Here is an 18,680-nt window from a genome sequence, read left to right on the forward strand (position 1 = left end):
TGTGGATGGAAAATTATGCAAGTTATCCTGATTCTTGAGAGCATTTGCATGTTTTTATATCTGCTCTTAAATGTGGAGACTGTGTTTTGTGCTCTAATTGGATGATGCTTTAGTAGTGACATTCATTCTTTAAGTCGCCAAGGTACTTTGAAACAAGGCACTAAGTTGACCTAGATTGATGATATGGCACTGTTGTGCAGTTCTTGCTGTAAATTAGATAACTGGACTAGTGGGTTATGTTTAACTATGGACTGTAGCATAAAACTGTTTCTCCTGCCATGATCCCTTCATGTGACCTGGCTAACTTCAACACCTCGCCAACCCCCCCCCCCCCCCCCACCGCATCACTGGAATGCAAAGAAGAAAGAGGAAATATTTGCGTTGACTGTTGATTAAACATCATCATTTTACACTGTTGATAATTAATCTTAGAACAGTAAATAAGGCAGTTTAGCTTCATTTTTCTGCAACAGACAACTCTTAAGTTCACTTTATGCCACTGTCGAGCATTGAATACCAAGTGCATGTCAAAATAATAATTACCTAAGCTGGCAAAACAGCAACATAAAATTACCAGTTAATGAGAATAAAGTAACTATTATGTGATAATCCATTTATTTAATATTTAAGCTTTACCTAAAAATAAAACTTTACAAGTATGATGATTATTTTGATCTTGGCATGTTTTTTTATTTATGCAAATCTTTCAACACATGGAATTATGATGTTGTAGCCATAGTGAGATCTGGTTGCAGGAGGAGCAGGACTGGAACTTCAAAATTCTGAAATTCTGTTGCTTTAGATACAACAGAACAGAAGGGATTAACGGAGGAGAGGCAGCATTGCTAGTCAGGGAAAATATTACAATGCTCAATCAGGATAGAATGGATAAGTCGTCTAGTGAGGTTTTTTGTGTGAAACTGAGGAACAAGAAAGATATGGCCACATTAATGGGGCTATAATGGGACCACCAACAGTCCAAAAAATTTAGAGGAATAAATTTGTAGAGAGATTGCAGGTTTTTGAAAGAAACATGAGGTTGTTGTAGTAGGTGATTTTAACTTTCCACATGTTGACTAGGACTTCCATAGCGTAAAAGGACTAGATGGGATAGAGTTTGTTGAATGTGTTCAGGAAAGTTTCCCTAATCAGTACAGAGAAGCCCCAACAGGACAGCATGTGATACTTGATCTGCTATTAGAGAATGAGACAAGGCAAATGAAATGACAAAAGTTCATGTGGGGGAACATTTTGCACCTAATGATGATAATGCCATTAGTTTCAGAGTAACTAAGGGAAAAGATAGGTCTGCTCTGTGGGTTGAGATTCTATATTAGAGAAAAGCCAATATTGATGGAATCAGAAAGTGTGGATTGAGGCAGGCTGTTTTCTACCAAAGGTGTACATGGTAAGTGTAAGGCCTTCAAAAGTGAAATTTTGAGAGCACAAGGTTTGTATATGTTGCTGTCAGAATAAATGGTAAATATAACAGGTTTAGGAATCTGTGATTTTCAAGAGACATTATGCTCTGGTTAAGAAAAAAAAAGGTGCATAGCCAGGTATAGGCAGGTAGGAACAAATGATGTACTTATGGAAAAGAAAGAAACAGACAGACAGACATACTTTATTGATTCCGAGGGAAATTGGGTTTTGTTGCAGCCGCACCAACCAAGTATAGTGAAGAAATATAGCAATATTAAAAAAATAAATAATTAAACAATAATGTTTATCATGCCAAGTGGAAATAAGTCCATGACCAGCCTATTGGCTCAGGGTGTCTGACACTCTGAGGGCAGAGTTGTAAAGTTTGAAGGCCACAGGCAGGAATGACTTCCTATGACGCTTAGTGTTACATCTTGGTGGAATGAGTCTCTGGCTGAATGTACTCCTGTGCCTAACCAATAAATTATGGAGTGCATGGGAGTCATTGTCCAAGATGGCATGCAACTTGGACAGCATCCTCTTTTCAGACACCACCGTCAGAGTGTCCAGTTCCACCCCCACAACATAACTGGCCTTACGAATGAGTTTGTTGATTCTGTTGGTGTCTGCTACCCTCAGCCTACTACCCCAGCACACAACAGCAAACATGATAGCATTGGCCACCACAGCCTCGTAGAACATCCTCAGCGTCGTCTGGCAGATGTTAAAGGACCTTAGTCTCCTCAGGAAATAGAGACAGCTCTGATCCTTCTTGTAGACAGCCTCAGTGTTCTTTTACCAGTCCAATTTATTGTCCAATCATATCTCCAGGTATTTGTAATCCTCCTCAGTGTCCACACTGACCCCTTGGATGGAATCAGGGGTCAATATTACCTTAGCCCTCCTCAGGTCCACCACCAGCTCCTTAGTCTAAATCAGGAGGGCTAAAAGAATGCAAGAGGGTGCCCTAGGTAGAGGGGAATCCTAAAAAATATGTTAAGAGCAAAAGGATTGCGTGGGACAAAATTGGTCCTCTGGAAAATTAAATAATAATCTATGTTTTTTTCCAAGAGTTGGGAGAGATCTTGACTGCATTTTTTGCATCTGTATTTACTTGGGAGATGGACACAGAGTCTATAGAAATGAGGCAAAACAGCAGTGAGGTTATGGACCCTATACAGATTACAGAGGTTAAAAATTCCCAGGGCTTGACAAGGTGTTCCCATGGGCTCTGTAGAAGGCAAATGCAGAAATTACAGGGGCCCTAGCCAAGATTTTATAACCATATAACAATTACAGCACGGAAACAGACCATCTCGGCCCTTTCAGTCCATGCCGAACGCTTACTCTCACCTAGTACCACTGACCCGCACTCGGTCCATAACCCTTTCCTGTCCATACACCTATCCAATTTTAATTTAAATGACAATTCCGAACCTGCCTCTACCACTTCTACTGGAAGCTCGTTCCACACAGCTACCACTCTCTGAGTAAAGAAATTCCCCCTCATGTTACCCCTAAACATTGCCCCCTAACTCTCAACTCATGTCCTCTTGTTTGAATCTCCCCTACTCTCAATGGAAAAAGCCTATCCACGCTTTAAGTCATTCTTAGCAACAGGTGAGGTACCAGATGATTGGAGGATAGTTAGTATTGTTTCGCTGTTTAAAAGTGCTCTAAAAATAAACTAGGAGATGATAGGCCTCTGAGCTTGACAGTAGTAGTGGGAAAGTTATTTAGAGGGTATTCTAAAGGGTTGGATATACATCTATTTGGATAGATGTGGGCTGATTAAGGATAGTCAGCATGACCTTGTGCATGGTAGGTCATGTCTAACCAGTCTTGTAGAGTTTTTCGAGGAGGTCGCCATGAAAGTTGATGAAGGCAAGGCAGTAGATGTTGTCTATGTGGAATTCAGCAATGCATTTGACAAGTTCCCACATGGGAGGTTGGTCAGGAAAGTTCAGTTGCTAAGCATTCAAGATGAGATAGGAAATTGGATTATATGGCGACTTTGTGGGAGAAGCCAGAGAGTGTTAGTTGATGGTTCACACTCTGACTAGAGGCCTGAGACTACTGGAGAGCCACAGGGATTAGTGCCAGTTGTGTTGGTGTTTGTCATCTATATCAATAATCTGGATGATAAAGTAGTTCACTGGATCAGCAAATTTTCAGACGACACCAAGACTGGGGGTGTAGAGGACAGCGAGGAAGACGATCAGAGCTTGCAGTGGTTTCTGGACCAGCTGGAAAACTGGCAGATTGGATTTAATGCAGACAAGTGCAGTTCAGTAGGACCAACCAGGACAGGTCTTACACAGTGAATGTTGGGGCACTGAGGAGTGCAGAGAACAAACAGATCTGGGAATACAGATCCATAATTCATTAAAAATGCCAGCACAGATAAATAGGGTCATAAAGAAAGCTTTTGGCACTATGGCCTTCATAAATCAATATATTGAATACAGGAGATGGAATGTTATGTTGAAGTAGTATAAGACATTGGTGAGTATTGGAGAATCTGGAGTATTGTGTGCAGTTTTTGTCACCTACCTACAGGTAAGAAGTAAGCAAGGTTTAAAGAGTACTGAGAAAATTTACAAGGATGTTGCCAAGACTAGAGGAGATGAGTTATAAGTAAAGATTGAATAGCTTAGGAAGTTATTCCTAGGAATGTAGAAGGTTGAAGGGAGATTTAATAGATGTATACAAAACTCTGAGGGGTATGGATTGGGGAAATGTAACAGGCTTTTCCACTGAGCTTGAGTGGGATTACGACTTGAGTTCATGGGTTAAGGGCAGCAGGAGGGAAAACGTCTTCACTCAGGAGGCCGTAAGAGTGTGGAACAAGCTGCCAGCACAAGTGGGGCATGCGAGGCCGATAATGTTTAGCTGAAGTTTGGATAGGTACATAGATAGTACCAGTATGGTTGGTTATACTCCAGGTGCAGATCAATGGGACTAGGCAGTTTAAATGGTTTGGCATGGACTAGGTGAGCTGAAGGGCCTGTTTGGAGATGGTGCCTACTTGAGCTGTTACAATCCTGGTGAAACTGTCCCTGTACTTAAGTTCCCCGATATTAATCCAGCAACAATCAATGAAGTATGACATTTTTAAGTCAAGGAGGGAAATCTGCATCTTCTGATATTTTCCTAAATTTAATGGCTTTGGAAGTGGTCACAGGTCTGGAACTGTTGATGAGAAGATGCCAAGGCATCTGTACACGTCAGCGAGGAAGAAGCTGCACAAGTTTGTGATATTGATGGTAATGGATTCAGTGGTAATCATGGTTTGCTTTATCCTGACAATGTTGAGTTTCTTGAGTATTCAGCTGGTACTCTTTGAGACAAATGAGAAATGTTCAACTGTGTCTTAAACATGGTGAACTCTACTTAAGTACTAAAATTTATAAAGTGGTACTTAAACCTGTTACCTTTTGTTTGAGATTCAACTCTCCTACCAAATGAACATTGGCTGTGAAAGTTAAGCAACTGCAAAAGATGTATAGAGTCATACAGTTATAGAGCAATATCACATGCTTATAGTCCCTTCAGCTCAATTGTCCATGCTAATCCATTTAGTCCTAATTTCCTGCATTTGACCTGTATCACTCAAAACTTGTCTTCTCCATGTACCTATTTAAATGTTCCTTAAATGATACTGTGGTACCTGAACCTCAAAGCACCCTTCCTCCTTCCACACACAAGCAGCAGCAAAGCATTAACCTTCTCCCATCTTAATGCAAAACGCTTCAGCTTCCCCATCACCCACTATGCAAGCAATAGCAAAGCCCCCAAAGACACCAAGAGCAGTCCATTGAAAACCACTGTTTACCCAACAGTCTGACATGCCACAAGCTCTGTCTCTTACTAACAAGGGAGAGAAGAGAGGTGTCAGCCCTTCCACAGAGAGACGAGAGACTAAAAGCTTGCTATTTCAATGTTACAGTCTGCAGAGCCACTTTTATTCAGAGTTTCACTAATTCAAGAATTAGCAGCAAACTCTCCCCCCCACCCAACAAGAGAGAGTGATTACCTGAGCACAGAGACCTCCGACAGCCACACCCGCTGTCTCGATGTTCCGATCTCCTGTGATGCTTCAGTCAATGGCACCGGCGAGGAATCATTTGCCCACAAGGGCCGTGCGAGACTGCACCCTGAAAGTGCACGTCTTCTCGGCTGCTCCAGGAGATATTGGGAAAATGCCCCGTCGGCGAGCTCCAAGAGTGGGAACCCACCTCTGTGAAGTTCCGCAGTTTGAGTGCAGCTGAAGATCACAGTCTCCAACAGAAACCCAACAACTTTGAAAAAGAAAGAAGAGACATTAAGGAGAGGAATTCTAGCTGTTTAGAAGAAGGACTAGAAGCAGTCGCCCTTTGGTGCCATCTTAGCTCTTCCCCTCCTACCATACGATGATCACTGTCTCCCAAGGGTTCCTTTACATTAAGCTCCCTAATAAAATCTGCTTCATTACACAACACACAATTCAGAATTAACCTTCCCCTAGTGGGCTCAACCACAAGCTGCTCTAAAAAGCCATCTCTTTGGCATTCTTCTCTTAGGATCCAGCACCAACCTGATTTTCACAATCTACCTGTATATTGAAATCCCCCGTGACTATTGTTACGAACCCCGTAACTGGGTCACTTACCAGCAAAGATAGAGAGGTCCGTTGAAGCCTGATGATACAATTTTTAACAGTATTTATTAGTAAAAATACACAAAAATAATATCAATGCTAACATACAGATAATATATGTCGTCAATACTAAGTCTAAAAGTGTGGGTATAATAATAATCAATAAGAATTAAGCTCTATCGTTGTCTAGGGGATAATGTATTGTCCGATGGAAATATAAAGCTCACTCAGTTCATGCAGGCTGCAGTCTTTGGGGACCACTGGGTTTGCAATGGTTGGAGAGAGAGTTTTGGGAGAAAAACTTGCCGGCTTTCCTTTTATGATTTTGATCCGTTGGGAGTCCCATTAGTGTAGCCGTTCACTCGTGGCCTCTCCTTTAGCTAAAGCCGTTCTTCCGTGGTGAGCCCATCAATCTCAGGCAAGGGAAGGACGCACATGAGCCCCCCACTGGCTGTCGCTATTAAGCGTTGTCACGGGATTTCTAGCGTCTCTCCTGGTGCATCTGAAGGGGTTGTTCCCCAGACCCTCTGTTATCCTTACCCACGGGGTCTCAGATGTCAATCAGGTTGGGATGATGCAATCCCTCAACCAGCCCACTCTGGTCGTCCCCTGAGGAGCTTCAATGAATAGTACAGTACTCAATACACAATTCCGTCTCCAAGAGACAATAGCCGTTATCAATGGTTTTGTTTTGCTGAGGCCAGGACACATTCCAAACCTTGTGGATCCTCTGTCCTTTCCTGGGTCCCAGACCTGAATTAATAGCGATCTTGTGATTCCCAAAAAGGAGGGAGCGACTTTGTACCCTTCGGCCCCTCAGAGTTGTGGCACATTTGTAACACCCCCTTCCTTCTAAGATTTTTACCACCGATAAAAATGAATTAATACTGAGTCTTACAGGATTTTAGAATCTAACGCAATACAAAAGTTCTTTTTTCACTACAGAGTAATACAGTTATACATTCAATTCAGCATCTAAACAGTTAGCGATTACATTGTCACTTCCTTTAATATCTTAATATCTTGTACCTTAATAAATTCTTGTAGCATCAGACTCCAATTTGATAACCACCTTTTTTTTATTCCTTTCCTTCAGCAAACAAAAACTAAAGAGTTGTGATCTTAGCTTACATGTATACTACAAAAGTTCGTGCAAATACTAATCTTTATTTTACTTTCAAACTTAACAGTCAATCTTCCATGGGGTTGTCTTTATTATTTACATGCTTTGTCGAAATTCCTTAAAACCGGATCCTGTTATTTAAAGTGGCATCCCGTCAACCCTCGCCCCTTTTCCAGTTAACTTCCCCGTGGTTAACTTGTATACTAGTGTGGAATAGGCTTTCGCATGCTCCTTTCATAGGAGTTATTTTATCAACAATGTGTTCCAAACTTAGACCATTTTCTGAATTTCCACACAATTCTTTAATTTTAAGCAAGTTGTTAGTTTTATCTTCAGGACCCTTCTGCCTCTTTCCAGCACTCTCTTGAATAACAATAGCGTGTGGGGCACCTTTACATTCCAACTCAACCTGTAATTGATTCACAGGCATCGCGTTACCAAGCCATTGTCTCTGTAGCCTGGTTGCTGCTTCTGACATCAATCCAGACTTTAAATTTTCTTCATTCAATTTAGGAACTACACTTTTCCCTTTCCCTTCAATAATAATATTCACCTCACCACATTTTATCTCCTCCCTAACTTTTAACACACCTTCGAACACAAACAACTGGGAATTCTCACTTCCCACGATTACCAAGGTTAACCTTTTCTTCACTGAACCAAGTCCATCTGACCCACAAGGACTGCATTCCTTTTCAACTGAATCAAATACCTCAGACTTTTTCTGAGCTCCATTACTAGGTTCAGTACCATGTGCATCCACATCTTGAACACACTCAAACGGGACATCTGCCTCTTCCAGGCTCTCAATACCTGTACCCTTTTCAAATTCTAAGTTCCCCTGATTCTCCCAGTTACTCTCTGGGCAACTCCCTTCCGGAGTAAACTCAACCCCATTGGCTGAAACAACCTCATTTGCCAACCCAGCAGACTTCTTCAAGGTAATGGCACCCCTTTCATCTAGGATTGCCCTCATTTCATTATTGGGAACTCATTTAAAAATTTCAACTTCTTCAAACAGTTCTGCCAAACCAGACAGATCATCCATATCTTTTAACATCTTTTAACTGGAACTTTTAACAGCCTTATCTGTTTCTCATCTTTACTCCGTGCCTCTATAAATTTCCTCCTGGCTAAGGGCAGGACTACATCCTCTGCCTTACTCTCTTTCACTTTCCTATTCTCTGTTTTACCACCCTCTAACTCCTATTGGTACAGGGTCAGTAAAAACGTCTCAGCCAAATCGATACTGGCCGGATTTAAACTGGTCTCGTTCTCAGCTGCCTTTCTCGACATGCTGCAAGTGATCGCACATGTGGGATAGATCTTGGAATCTAGGGGCGGGTCCTCAACACTTACAGGCTGGCTCGTCAGCTTCATGGCCGACCAAACGTCAGCACCAACTAAATCGTTACCCAAAAGGATGTCTACGTTAGTTCTTGGAAATTCTGATTGCACCCCTATTTCAACTGGTCCAGATACCAGCTCACAATTCATAATGATCCTATGCAAGGGCACCACTTCTGTCCCTTTTCCTATACCTCTCAAAGCCACCTCTCCAGTCTTGCGACCAAAATCTAGTACCTTACTGCTAATCAATGACAGCTCAGCTCCCATGTCTCTCCAGATCCGTACTGGAACTGGTGTGTCTCCCTCTTTCACAGACACGGTTCCTTCTGAACAAAATTTCTCACGCCCCTCTTGTACTCTATCTACCTGGGGCTCTCTTGTCGATTTTCTGATCACCACAACACATCCTGTAGGGACTGCTGCTTTCCATTTTCCTGCCTCCTTCCTTGGAGCAAGGCACTTAGATGCAATATGACCCACATTTCCACAATTAAAACAGGTCAAGCCAGGACCTCTCCTGCCATCTTGCCTTTCCTCCTCCTTAATTTTACCAGTAGCTCCCGGTGGTATCTCTGCCTCAACCAGCGGGCTTTCTCTACCGTTCCCACGGTCTCTCTGGTAACTTTTATTCGAGGAAAACTTTGTCTTGTGGGTTAGGGCATATTCATCTGCGGACCTAGCAAATTCGGAGATGGACTTATTTGGCTTCTCATTCAAATACATCCAGATATCATCCGAAACACAACCTTTAAATTCCTCAATCAGAATTAGCTCCCTGAGACGCCAAAAATCTCCTTCCACTATTTCTGCTGCACACCAGTAATCCAAGAGCACACCCTTCTCATAGGCAAACTCTGCATATGTCTGATTCCACCCTTTCTTTAAATTTCTGAACTTTTGTCTATATGCTTCAGGTACCAATTTGTAGGTCTGAAGAATGGCCTCCTTTACTTTCTCATAATTCTCAGACTCCTCCTCCTCCATGGACAATGCCACATATGCATGTTGTGCCTTCCCTTTTAACACACTTTGTAACAACATCACCCACTGATCTTTGGGCCACTTCTGACTCACTGCCACCTTTTCAAAATGCAAGAAATAACTATCAACATCCGTCTCCTCAAACAGAGGTACTAACCTAAACTCCCGACTAACATTAAACCTCTCCTCTCAGTCTGACCCTTGAGCGCTTCGCTCTTGCCTTAACTTCTCCATGTCCAAGTCATTTTGCCTCTGTTTCTCTTTCTCCTCATACTCCCTCTCCTTCTCGGCTCTCTCCTTCTTTTTTTCAGCTGCTTCTAGCTGTTTTAACTGAATTTCATGCTCCCTTTCAGCTCTTTCCTGCTCCCTCTTCACCTGTAATTCCTTTAGCTGGAGCGCATGCTCCCTTTGCTTGTCGGCTCTTTCTTTTTCCTTTTCAGCTGCTTCAACTTAATTTCATGTTCCAACCTTAATTTCTCCAACTCTAACTGAGCCGTCCCACTAGCTGGTGCTTTTTCAGGGATATTTTCCAATACCTCAGCCGAAAACACATTCTTCACAATATAATACTGAGTTATGGCCCTCTGCACCTCCCGCTTTTTCATTAACAACCTCACCTCTGTGAGGTTTAGTCCTTTCGCAACATTTATCAAGTCCGACTTTGTGGCCGCCTCTAGCGCCTCCAGAGTCGGGTTTTCTATAAATTCGTTAATGTCCATCTTTGCTGGTTTCCCCCCTGGTTACCCACACAACCAGACCCACGTTTGGACTTAAAAACCTGATTCACTGGCCCTCCAATTTGGTATGAAATGCAGGACGAGCCCCCACTTTGTTACAAACCCCGTAACTGGGTGACTTACCAGCAAAGATAGAGAGGTCTGTTGAAGCCTGATGATATGATTTTTAACAGTATTTATCAGTAAAAATACACAAAAATAATATAAATGCAAACATGCAGATAATATATGTCGTCAATACTAAATCCAAAAGTGCAGATATAATAATAATCAATAAGAAATAAGCTCTATCGTTGTCTAGGGGATAATGTATTGTCCGATGGAAATATAAAAGTCACTCAGTTCATGCAGGCTGCAGCCTTTGGGGACCACTGGGTTTTCAATGGTTGTAGAGAGAGTTTTGGGAGAAAAACTTGCCAGCTTTCCTTTTATGATTTCGATCTGTTGGGAGTCCCGTTGGTGTGGCAGTTCACTCATGGCCTCTCCTTTAGCTAATGCCGTTCTTCCATGGCGAGCCTGCCAATCCCAGGCAAGGGAAGGACGCACATGAGCCCCCCACTGGCTGACACTATTAAACGCTGTCACGGGATTTCTAGCATTTCTCCTGGTGCGTCTGAAGGGGTTGTTCCCCAGACCCTCTTTTATCCTTACTCATGGGGTCTCAGATGTCAATCAGGTTGGGATGATGCAATCCCTCAACCAGCCCACTCTGGTCGTCCCCTGAGGGGCTTCAATGAACAGTACAGTACTCAATACTCAATTCTGTCTCCAAGAGACAATAGACAGTATCAATGGTTTTGCTTCGCTGAGGCCAGGACACATTCCAAACCTTGTGGATTCTCTCTCATTTCCTGGTCCCAGACCCGAATTAATAGCGATCTTGCGATTCCCAGAAAGGAGGGGGCGACTTTGTACCCTTCGGCCCCTCAGAGTTGTGGCACATTCATAACACTATCATAACACTAACCTTGTTACATCCTTTTAATCTCTTGTTGTAATTGTATTCCATATCCTGGCTACTATATGGAAGCCTGTATTTAACTCTCATCGGGGTCTTTTTGCCCTTTCAGTTTCTTAACTCTACTAACAACGATTCTACATCTTATAATTGTATGTCACCTCTTTCCAAGGATCTAATTTCATTATTTACCAACAGAGCCACCCTATCCCTTGTACCTACCTGCCTGGCCTTTCAATACAATGTGTATCCTTGGATTTATGCTCCCAACTATGATCTTTTAGCTACGTCTCAGTGATGCTCGCAACATCCTATCTGCTAATCTCTAATTGTTCTCCAAGATCATCTGCCTTATTCCATGTGCTGCGTGCATTCAAATATAACACCTTCAGTCCTGTATTCATTACCCTTTTCAATTTTGCCCTCATGTTACACTTCAACTCATCCCACTGACTGCAATTTTGCCCTTTCGTCTGCCTGTCCTTCCTCATATTCTCACAACATGCTGCATCTATGTATATATTAACTGTATATATATTCAGCCCCATTATTCTGGTTCCCATCACCATCAGCTCTAACAAACCTGACCACAGGGGTTTTGGTCCCTCTCTAGTTCAGGTGTCACCTTTACTCAGGTCGTACCATCCCCAGAAGAGATCCCAGTGATTCAGAAATCTGAAACACTGCCCACTGCACCAACTCCTCATCCATGCATTCTTCTGCCAAATCATCTGACTGTTACTCTCACTGGCATGTGCCATAGACAGCAAACCAGAGATTACTACCTTGGTGGTCCCCCTTTTCAGCCTTCTGCCTAACTCCCTGTGTTCTCTCTTCAAGACCTCCTTCCAGTCTTCTTTTCAATGTTACAATTGGACCTGTCTCTAACACTTCCCACTTGTAGCTTGTTCCACACTCGCACCACCCTTCATGTTCCCCTTAAATATTTCACCTTTCACCCTAACCCTATGAATTCCAGTTCTAGTCTCATCCAACCTGAGAGGGAAAAGCCTGTGGGTGTTCACTTCTTTCTATATCCATCATAATTTTCTATAAATCCATTGTATCTTACCACAATATTTTATTTTATGTCTTTATGTATAGCCTGCATTTTTCTAAAGTGAAAATTACATTGGGCTGAAGGATAATTTTACCTTTATTCACTTAAAATCTTGGCCATGACTGTTGCTACCTATTATTTAATCTATATTGTTCCCCGTGATAAAAGCATTGTATGTGGTCGCTTTCAAATTGTCATTTGTCATTATACTGGTGTGAAATAGGATATTAGTCTGCAAAAACTAATTCATTCCTGCTACAAACTTCAAAATTAAGTCAAGTAGACAAATAACTTGGAGGTTTTATTGAAGAATGTTGGCAAACAAAGATGGACAGAAATGTATATCTGCCCTATGCTTGCCATCAGTGATGGGAAGATGATTTCTGGCAGTGTTTTTCCTTCTGTGAATTGTCACATGATGCCATATTTCCTGCTGCCCTTCACTTTTGACCTTTACAAAGCATTCTCCCTGTAAGCAATGCAGTATCCTTCACAATTTATGGTGGCTGACAATGAAGAGCTAATTCTGGCATGCCAACAAACAATCTGGCAAATACTATACCTCTGTCCTCAATGGTTCATAATATCAAATGTGACAGTCATAGATATTGGGAAGGACCCCTTTTCAAAACTAGGAGTGACAGTCAAACAGGGAAGGTCAATTGGAGAAGAGTGTGTGAGTCTATCTTTGATGAGGAAAAGGAAAACCAGCCTGATTTGTTGGCCCTGCTTGCTTTTTGTTGGCACAAAGAGAGAACATATTCTTTAAGTTATTTTGCCCTCTGGGTGGTAATCAAGAGGAGAGAATCATCTGCTTGTTGTAGGACATGCCTGATATGCAGTTCCCTAAAATTAATGACACGAAAAGCAAGCAGATTCTACAGTGAGCCGGCTATCCTTTCCTACAGAGAACCACAGATGGTAAAGTGGAGAATGTATTCCATCCTGTGTCATCTGCTCTGACATGCACTCTTAACTAACCCAGCCACAGAAGAAAACCAGTGCAGGGTTTGCACTTTTCAGGACTTGAGTATTAATTCACTATTTGGTGTTCTGAATTACCTACCCTCATTCACACAATGCAGTCTACCTCCCTGTAGTTTAGTAACAATCACAATCTATGGGCAGCCTCTCAAGACACTGTATTCCTCATCTCTCTACCCTCTTCCTGAATTTCCATTCACCTCTCAAATGACACTCACGCCCGTCCCATTTGGAAAGGAGCACGGACACAAACAGAAGCATGCAGATGGCCAGACAGCCGAGGCTCATCAGGAGTCCTCCCAACCTGTCACTTTACTGAGCAGAAGATTTGTTTGCAGTCGCAGGAGGTTCAGTGGTAATCCTTGCCTGTTTCTATATTTTTAATTGGGATTCTGGGAGGGATGCACAGTTGCAAGTTTCATATAGATAGTATGCCACTGTCCAGCCACATGTCTTTTTGTTGGCACTGGGAGGTAATTTTCTTTTTCCCTTCCTTACCTTAATGATTCACTAATCAGACGGACTCTGAAAAGAACTTGAAAAGCAATAATTGCATTAATGGAGTAAATGAACTGGATGAATAATTGGGCATGTTCAGAGACAGCAGCTAATTTGTTAATGACTTATTTACAAATAGAAGTAGCTGCATGGGAGAATGTTGATTCAATTCCACTCTCCCATTGCAGGTAAGCAGCTTAGCTAAGCGGTGAAAAAAATGTTTCCACAATGCAGGGTTTTGAAACAAAATGGCTAAAGTCCAGTTCCTCTTAACAGATGCTGTTCAGCGCACGGTGTTCCTTCAACAGATTGTTAGTTGCTACGGCTTCCAGCTATTGTCTTGTGTCTCTTAGCTAAGGGGTGATAACACACAGTGGATTGACCCTGACTGGTTGCATCACAGTCTAATATGGAAGCAAAAATGGCCAAGGAACCATACAGCCCAGTCCATCACAGGAAAAGCCCTCAACATTATCTACAAAGGGCATTGCCACAAGGAAGCAGCATCCTTCATCAAAGACCCCTCACTATCCAGGTTATACTCTCTTCTCACTGCTACCATCAGGAAGGAGTCACAGGAACCTCAGGAACAATTATTACCCTTCATCTATCTGGCTTCTGAACCGGCGTGGATAACGTCACTCACCACAGCAGTGAACAGAACCCATGGACTCATTTTCAAGGGTTCTACAACTCATGTTGTCAGTATTATATATTTATTTATTACTATTACTATTTTGAATTGTCTTTTCTGTATTTGTACAATTTGGCTTTTTACATTGGTTGCTTATCAGTTTTGTAGTAGTTTTTCATTGATTCTCTTTTATTTCTTTGTTCTACTGTGAGTATGCACAAGAAAATGAATCTCAGGATAGTATATAGTGACATACGTACTTTGCTAATAAATTTACCTTGCACTTTGAAATTTGAACCAATCCTTATGTCTACTATTTAGATCCCAATCCCTCCAAACCAACCCCAACCCAGTACATCCCTGTTCCTACTCACCTTTCCCCTGACAACCCCTCCCTCTAATTCACCCTATTCTTTACTTTAACTCACCCATCCATGTCCCACCCTTTCACAAAATCAATTCCACCCCTTTGATTTTACCCACACCCCACTCACTCTCCCAACATACTTATCCCCCCACAACCCTTCGCCCAACCTCATCTCCTCTTCATTCATTTCTTTTCCAGACTCATATCCCTCCAATTCACCATCCCAAAACTCACAAAAATCACCACCTAATCCATTCCTTTGCCTGACACTGCTCCCTTTATACAGTTTAGATAAGACAAGGTCTCTGGCACTGAGCCTGGTTCCGTGGTGCAGAAAGGGGTGAAGGTATGTGGTAGCCATAGGGGATTCCATAGTGAGGGGATCAGACAGGAGGTTCTGTCAAACTGATAGAGATACCCACATGGGGTATTGCCTCCCAGGTGCCAGGGTACAGGATATCTCAGATCTGGTGCAGAGTATTCTGAAGGGAGAGGGTGAACAGCCAGAAGTCTTTGTACACATTGGTACCAATGACATTGGTAGAAAAAGGGAGGAGGTCCTGAAGAGAGCATTCAGGGAGTTGGGTAGGAAGCTGAAAAGCAGGACCTCCAAGGTAGTAATCTGACGATTGCTGTCTGTGTCACATGCTAACAAGCACAAGAATAGCATGATCAGGCATATTAATGTGTGGCTGGGAGACTGGTGTAGAGGCAGGGTTTCAGGTTCCTGGATCACTGGGGCCTCTTCTGGGGGAGGTATGACCTGTACAAAAAGGACAGGTTTCACCTGAACCCAAAGGGCTCCAATATCCAAGCAGGAGGTTTAATGGAGCTGATTGGGAGGGTTTAAGCTAATTTGGCAGGGGGATGGGAACCAGGGTGATAGGGCTGCGGAAGAGGGAAGCAGAAATAAATCAAAGATAGCGTGCAACGGATATGATAAAAAGAATAGGCAAGAGATGAGGCATAATCACAGCCAGTGGGATGAGTTACGGAGCAATAAAGGAGTGGCACAGTTAAAACAGAAAGCAGCAAATACTGGACTGGAAGTGTTATATTTGAATGCACACAGTACAAGAAATAAAATGAACAATCTTGAAATTCAGCTACAAGTTGGCAAGTATGATGTTGTGGCCATCTCTGGAAATTGGCTAAATGATGGCTGCCATTGTGAGCTGAACATCCAAGGATATATGGTGTATCAGAAAGATAGGTTAGGTGGCACAAGAGGTAGTGTGGTTTTGTGTATAAGAAGTAATACTAAATCATTAGAAAGGGATGACAGGATCCGAAGGTGTAGATTCTCAATGGATTGAGTTAAGAAATGGCAAGGGAAAAAGGACCCTAATGGTAGTTGTATACAGGCCTCCAAACAGCAGCCAGGATGTGGATTGCAAATTACAGCAGGAGATAGAAAAGGCATATCAGAAGGGCAATGTCATGATAATCTTTGGGGATTTTAACATGAAAGTGGATTGGGAAAATCAAGCCAGTACTGGACCTCAAGGGAGAGAATTTGTAGAATGTCTGAGGGATGGCTTTTTAGAACAGCTTATTGTTGAGCCCACTAGGAGATCAGCTGTGCTGGATTGAATGTTGTGCAATGATATGGAAATGATAAGAGAGCTTAAGGTTAAGGACCCCTTAGGAAACAGTGATCACAAATCTGAGAAGGAGAAACTAAATTCCAATGTGTCGGTATTTCAGTGGAATAACAGAAATTACAGTGGTATGAGTGGGGAACTGGCCAAAGTCGACTGAAAAGGGACACTAGCAGGAAGGACAGCAGAGCTACAATGGCTGGAGTTTCTGCAAAAAATGAAGGAAGTGCAAGACAGATATATTCCAAATAAGAAGAAATTTTTGAATGGAAGAAGAACACTACCGTGGCTGACAAGTGAAGACAGAGCCAAAGTAAAAGCAAATGAGAGAGCATACAAGAAAGCCAAAGCTAGTGAGAAGATAAAGGATTTGGGAAGCTTTTAAAAACTTGCAGAAGGAAATTAAGAAGGTCATTAAGAAGGAAAAGATGAAATATGAAAGGAAGCTGGCGACTAATATCAAAGAAGATACTAAAAGCTTTTTAAAGTATATAAGGGGTAAAAGAGAGTTGAGAGTAGATATAGGACCAATAGAAAATTACACTGGAGATATTGGAATGAGAGACACAGCAGAGGAACTATATGCATATTTTGCATCAGTCTTTACAGTGGAAGACGTCTGCAGTATACCAGATGTTGCAGAGTGTCAGGGAAGTGAAGTTTGTGCAGTGAAAATTATGACGGAGAAGGTGCTCAGGAAGCTTAATAGTCTGAGGTTGGATAAATCTCCTGGACCTGATGGAATGCACCCTTCGGTTCTGAATGAAGTAGCTGGAGAGATTGCGGAGTCATTAATGATGATCTTTCAAGAATCAATAGATTCTGGCATCGTACCGGATGTCTGGAAAATTGGAAATGTTACTCTGCTATTTATGAAGGGTGGGAGACAGCTCAGCCCCCAAAATGCCCTTCTCCAGGCTCACCCCTTCCCCAATTCACCCCCACCCTGCCATTCTAAACTACCCCACTCCTTTACCCCCATTCTAAACATCATCACCCCTCTCCACTCTCAGTGCCCTGCACCGTGATCTGTCTAGATTCATACCACATTCCTGGTTTCCTCTGTATGCACAGGAAAGGCCTTACACAATTTAAGTCCAAGTTAGCAGTTCTTGATGCCCCACAACATTGAACTTTTAGGATTGTGTGGTCCAAGTAAACATATTTCACAAATCGACATGGAGTGGGGAGAAGGAACAAACTAAATGTACAGCAGAAATCGGTTTGGAGAACGTGGCATGTCAGTCATCACTGAGACTTGGTTGGGGGCCATGAGGAGGAAGTAGACAGTGTTTCAAATTAAACCAATTTGGGAATGATAGGGGAAGAAGAAGGTGAGTTGGAGCAACTGTTGTCATTCGAATGAGCATTTTAAAGGAAGGTTACCAGATATGTCTGGAGAGGTAAAGTAAACGCAAAAGCCAAATAATGAGGTAGTCTTCATAGGTTCATGGACTGTTCAGAAACCTAACGGTGGAGGGGAAGAATCTGTTATTAAATCATTGAGTTTGGGTCTTCAGGCTCCTGCCTCTCCTCCCTGATGGTAATACTGTAAAGAGGCCATGTCCCAGATGCTGAGGGTCTTTAATACTGGATGCTACTTTCTTGAAGATGTTTTCAATGGTGGAGAGGGTTGTGCCTCTTATGGAGTTGGATGAGACTAGAACTTTTGACAGCTTCTTGCAATTCTGTACATTGGAATCTCCACACCAGCTTGTGATGGAACCAGTCAAAATGCTCTGCACTGTACATCTATAGAAATTTACAAGAATCTTTGATGACATACCAAATCTCCTCAACTGCTAATGAAGCAGAGCTGCTGCCATGCCTTCTTCATGATTGTGTCAATGTGTTGTGTACAGGATATACCCTCAGAGATGTTGACCCCCATGAACTTGAAGCTGCTCACCCTTTTCACCACTGACTCCTCAATGTGGACCAGTGTGTGACCTCCCAGCTTCCTCTTATTGAGGTCCACAATCAATTCCTTGGTTTTGCTAATATTAAGTGTATTGATCCATCTCAATCCTGTATGCCTCCTCATCACTACCTGAGGTTCTGCCGACAATAGTGATGGCATCGGCCAATTTATAGATGATGTTTGAGCTGTGCTGATTTATGAGCTTACGGAGCATAGAGCATCTTGACATGCCAAACACGCATCCTTGATGTGCACCTGTGCTGATATAATACTGAACTGCACTGAATGTGAAAGTCAAGGGCTCATTTGCAGACGGAGGTACAAGTGCCCAAGTTTGGAAGTATGTAGATTAATACTGAGGGAATGATGATGTTGAACACTGAGCTGTAATTAATAAACAACACC

At 42.4% G+C, this 18,680-nt stretch overlaps 1 protein-coding gene across 1 annotated transcript in view; it reads left to right on the forward strand.

Annotated features, from left to right (window-relative positions):
• adgrb3 (adhesion G protein-coupled receptor B3) overlaps positions 1-18,680 on the forward strand; it is a 771,743-nt gene that overhangs the window by 494,940 nt on the left and 258,123 nt on the right. The gene's annotated exons all lie outside the window — the stretch shown is intronic.

Source organism: Hypanus sabinus, chromosome 10, assembly GCF_030144855.1.
Source record: "Hypanus sabinus isolate sHypSab1 chromosome 10, sHypSab1.hap1, whole genome shotgun sequence".
In the NCBI taxonomy this organism is placed as follows: Eukaryota; Metazoa; Chordata; class Chondrichthyes; order Myliobatiformes; family Dasyatidae; genus Hypanus; species Hypanus sabinus.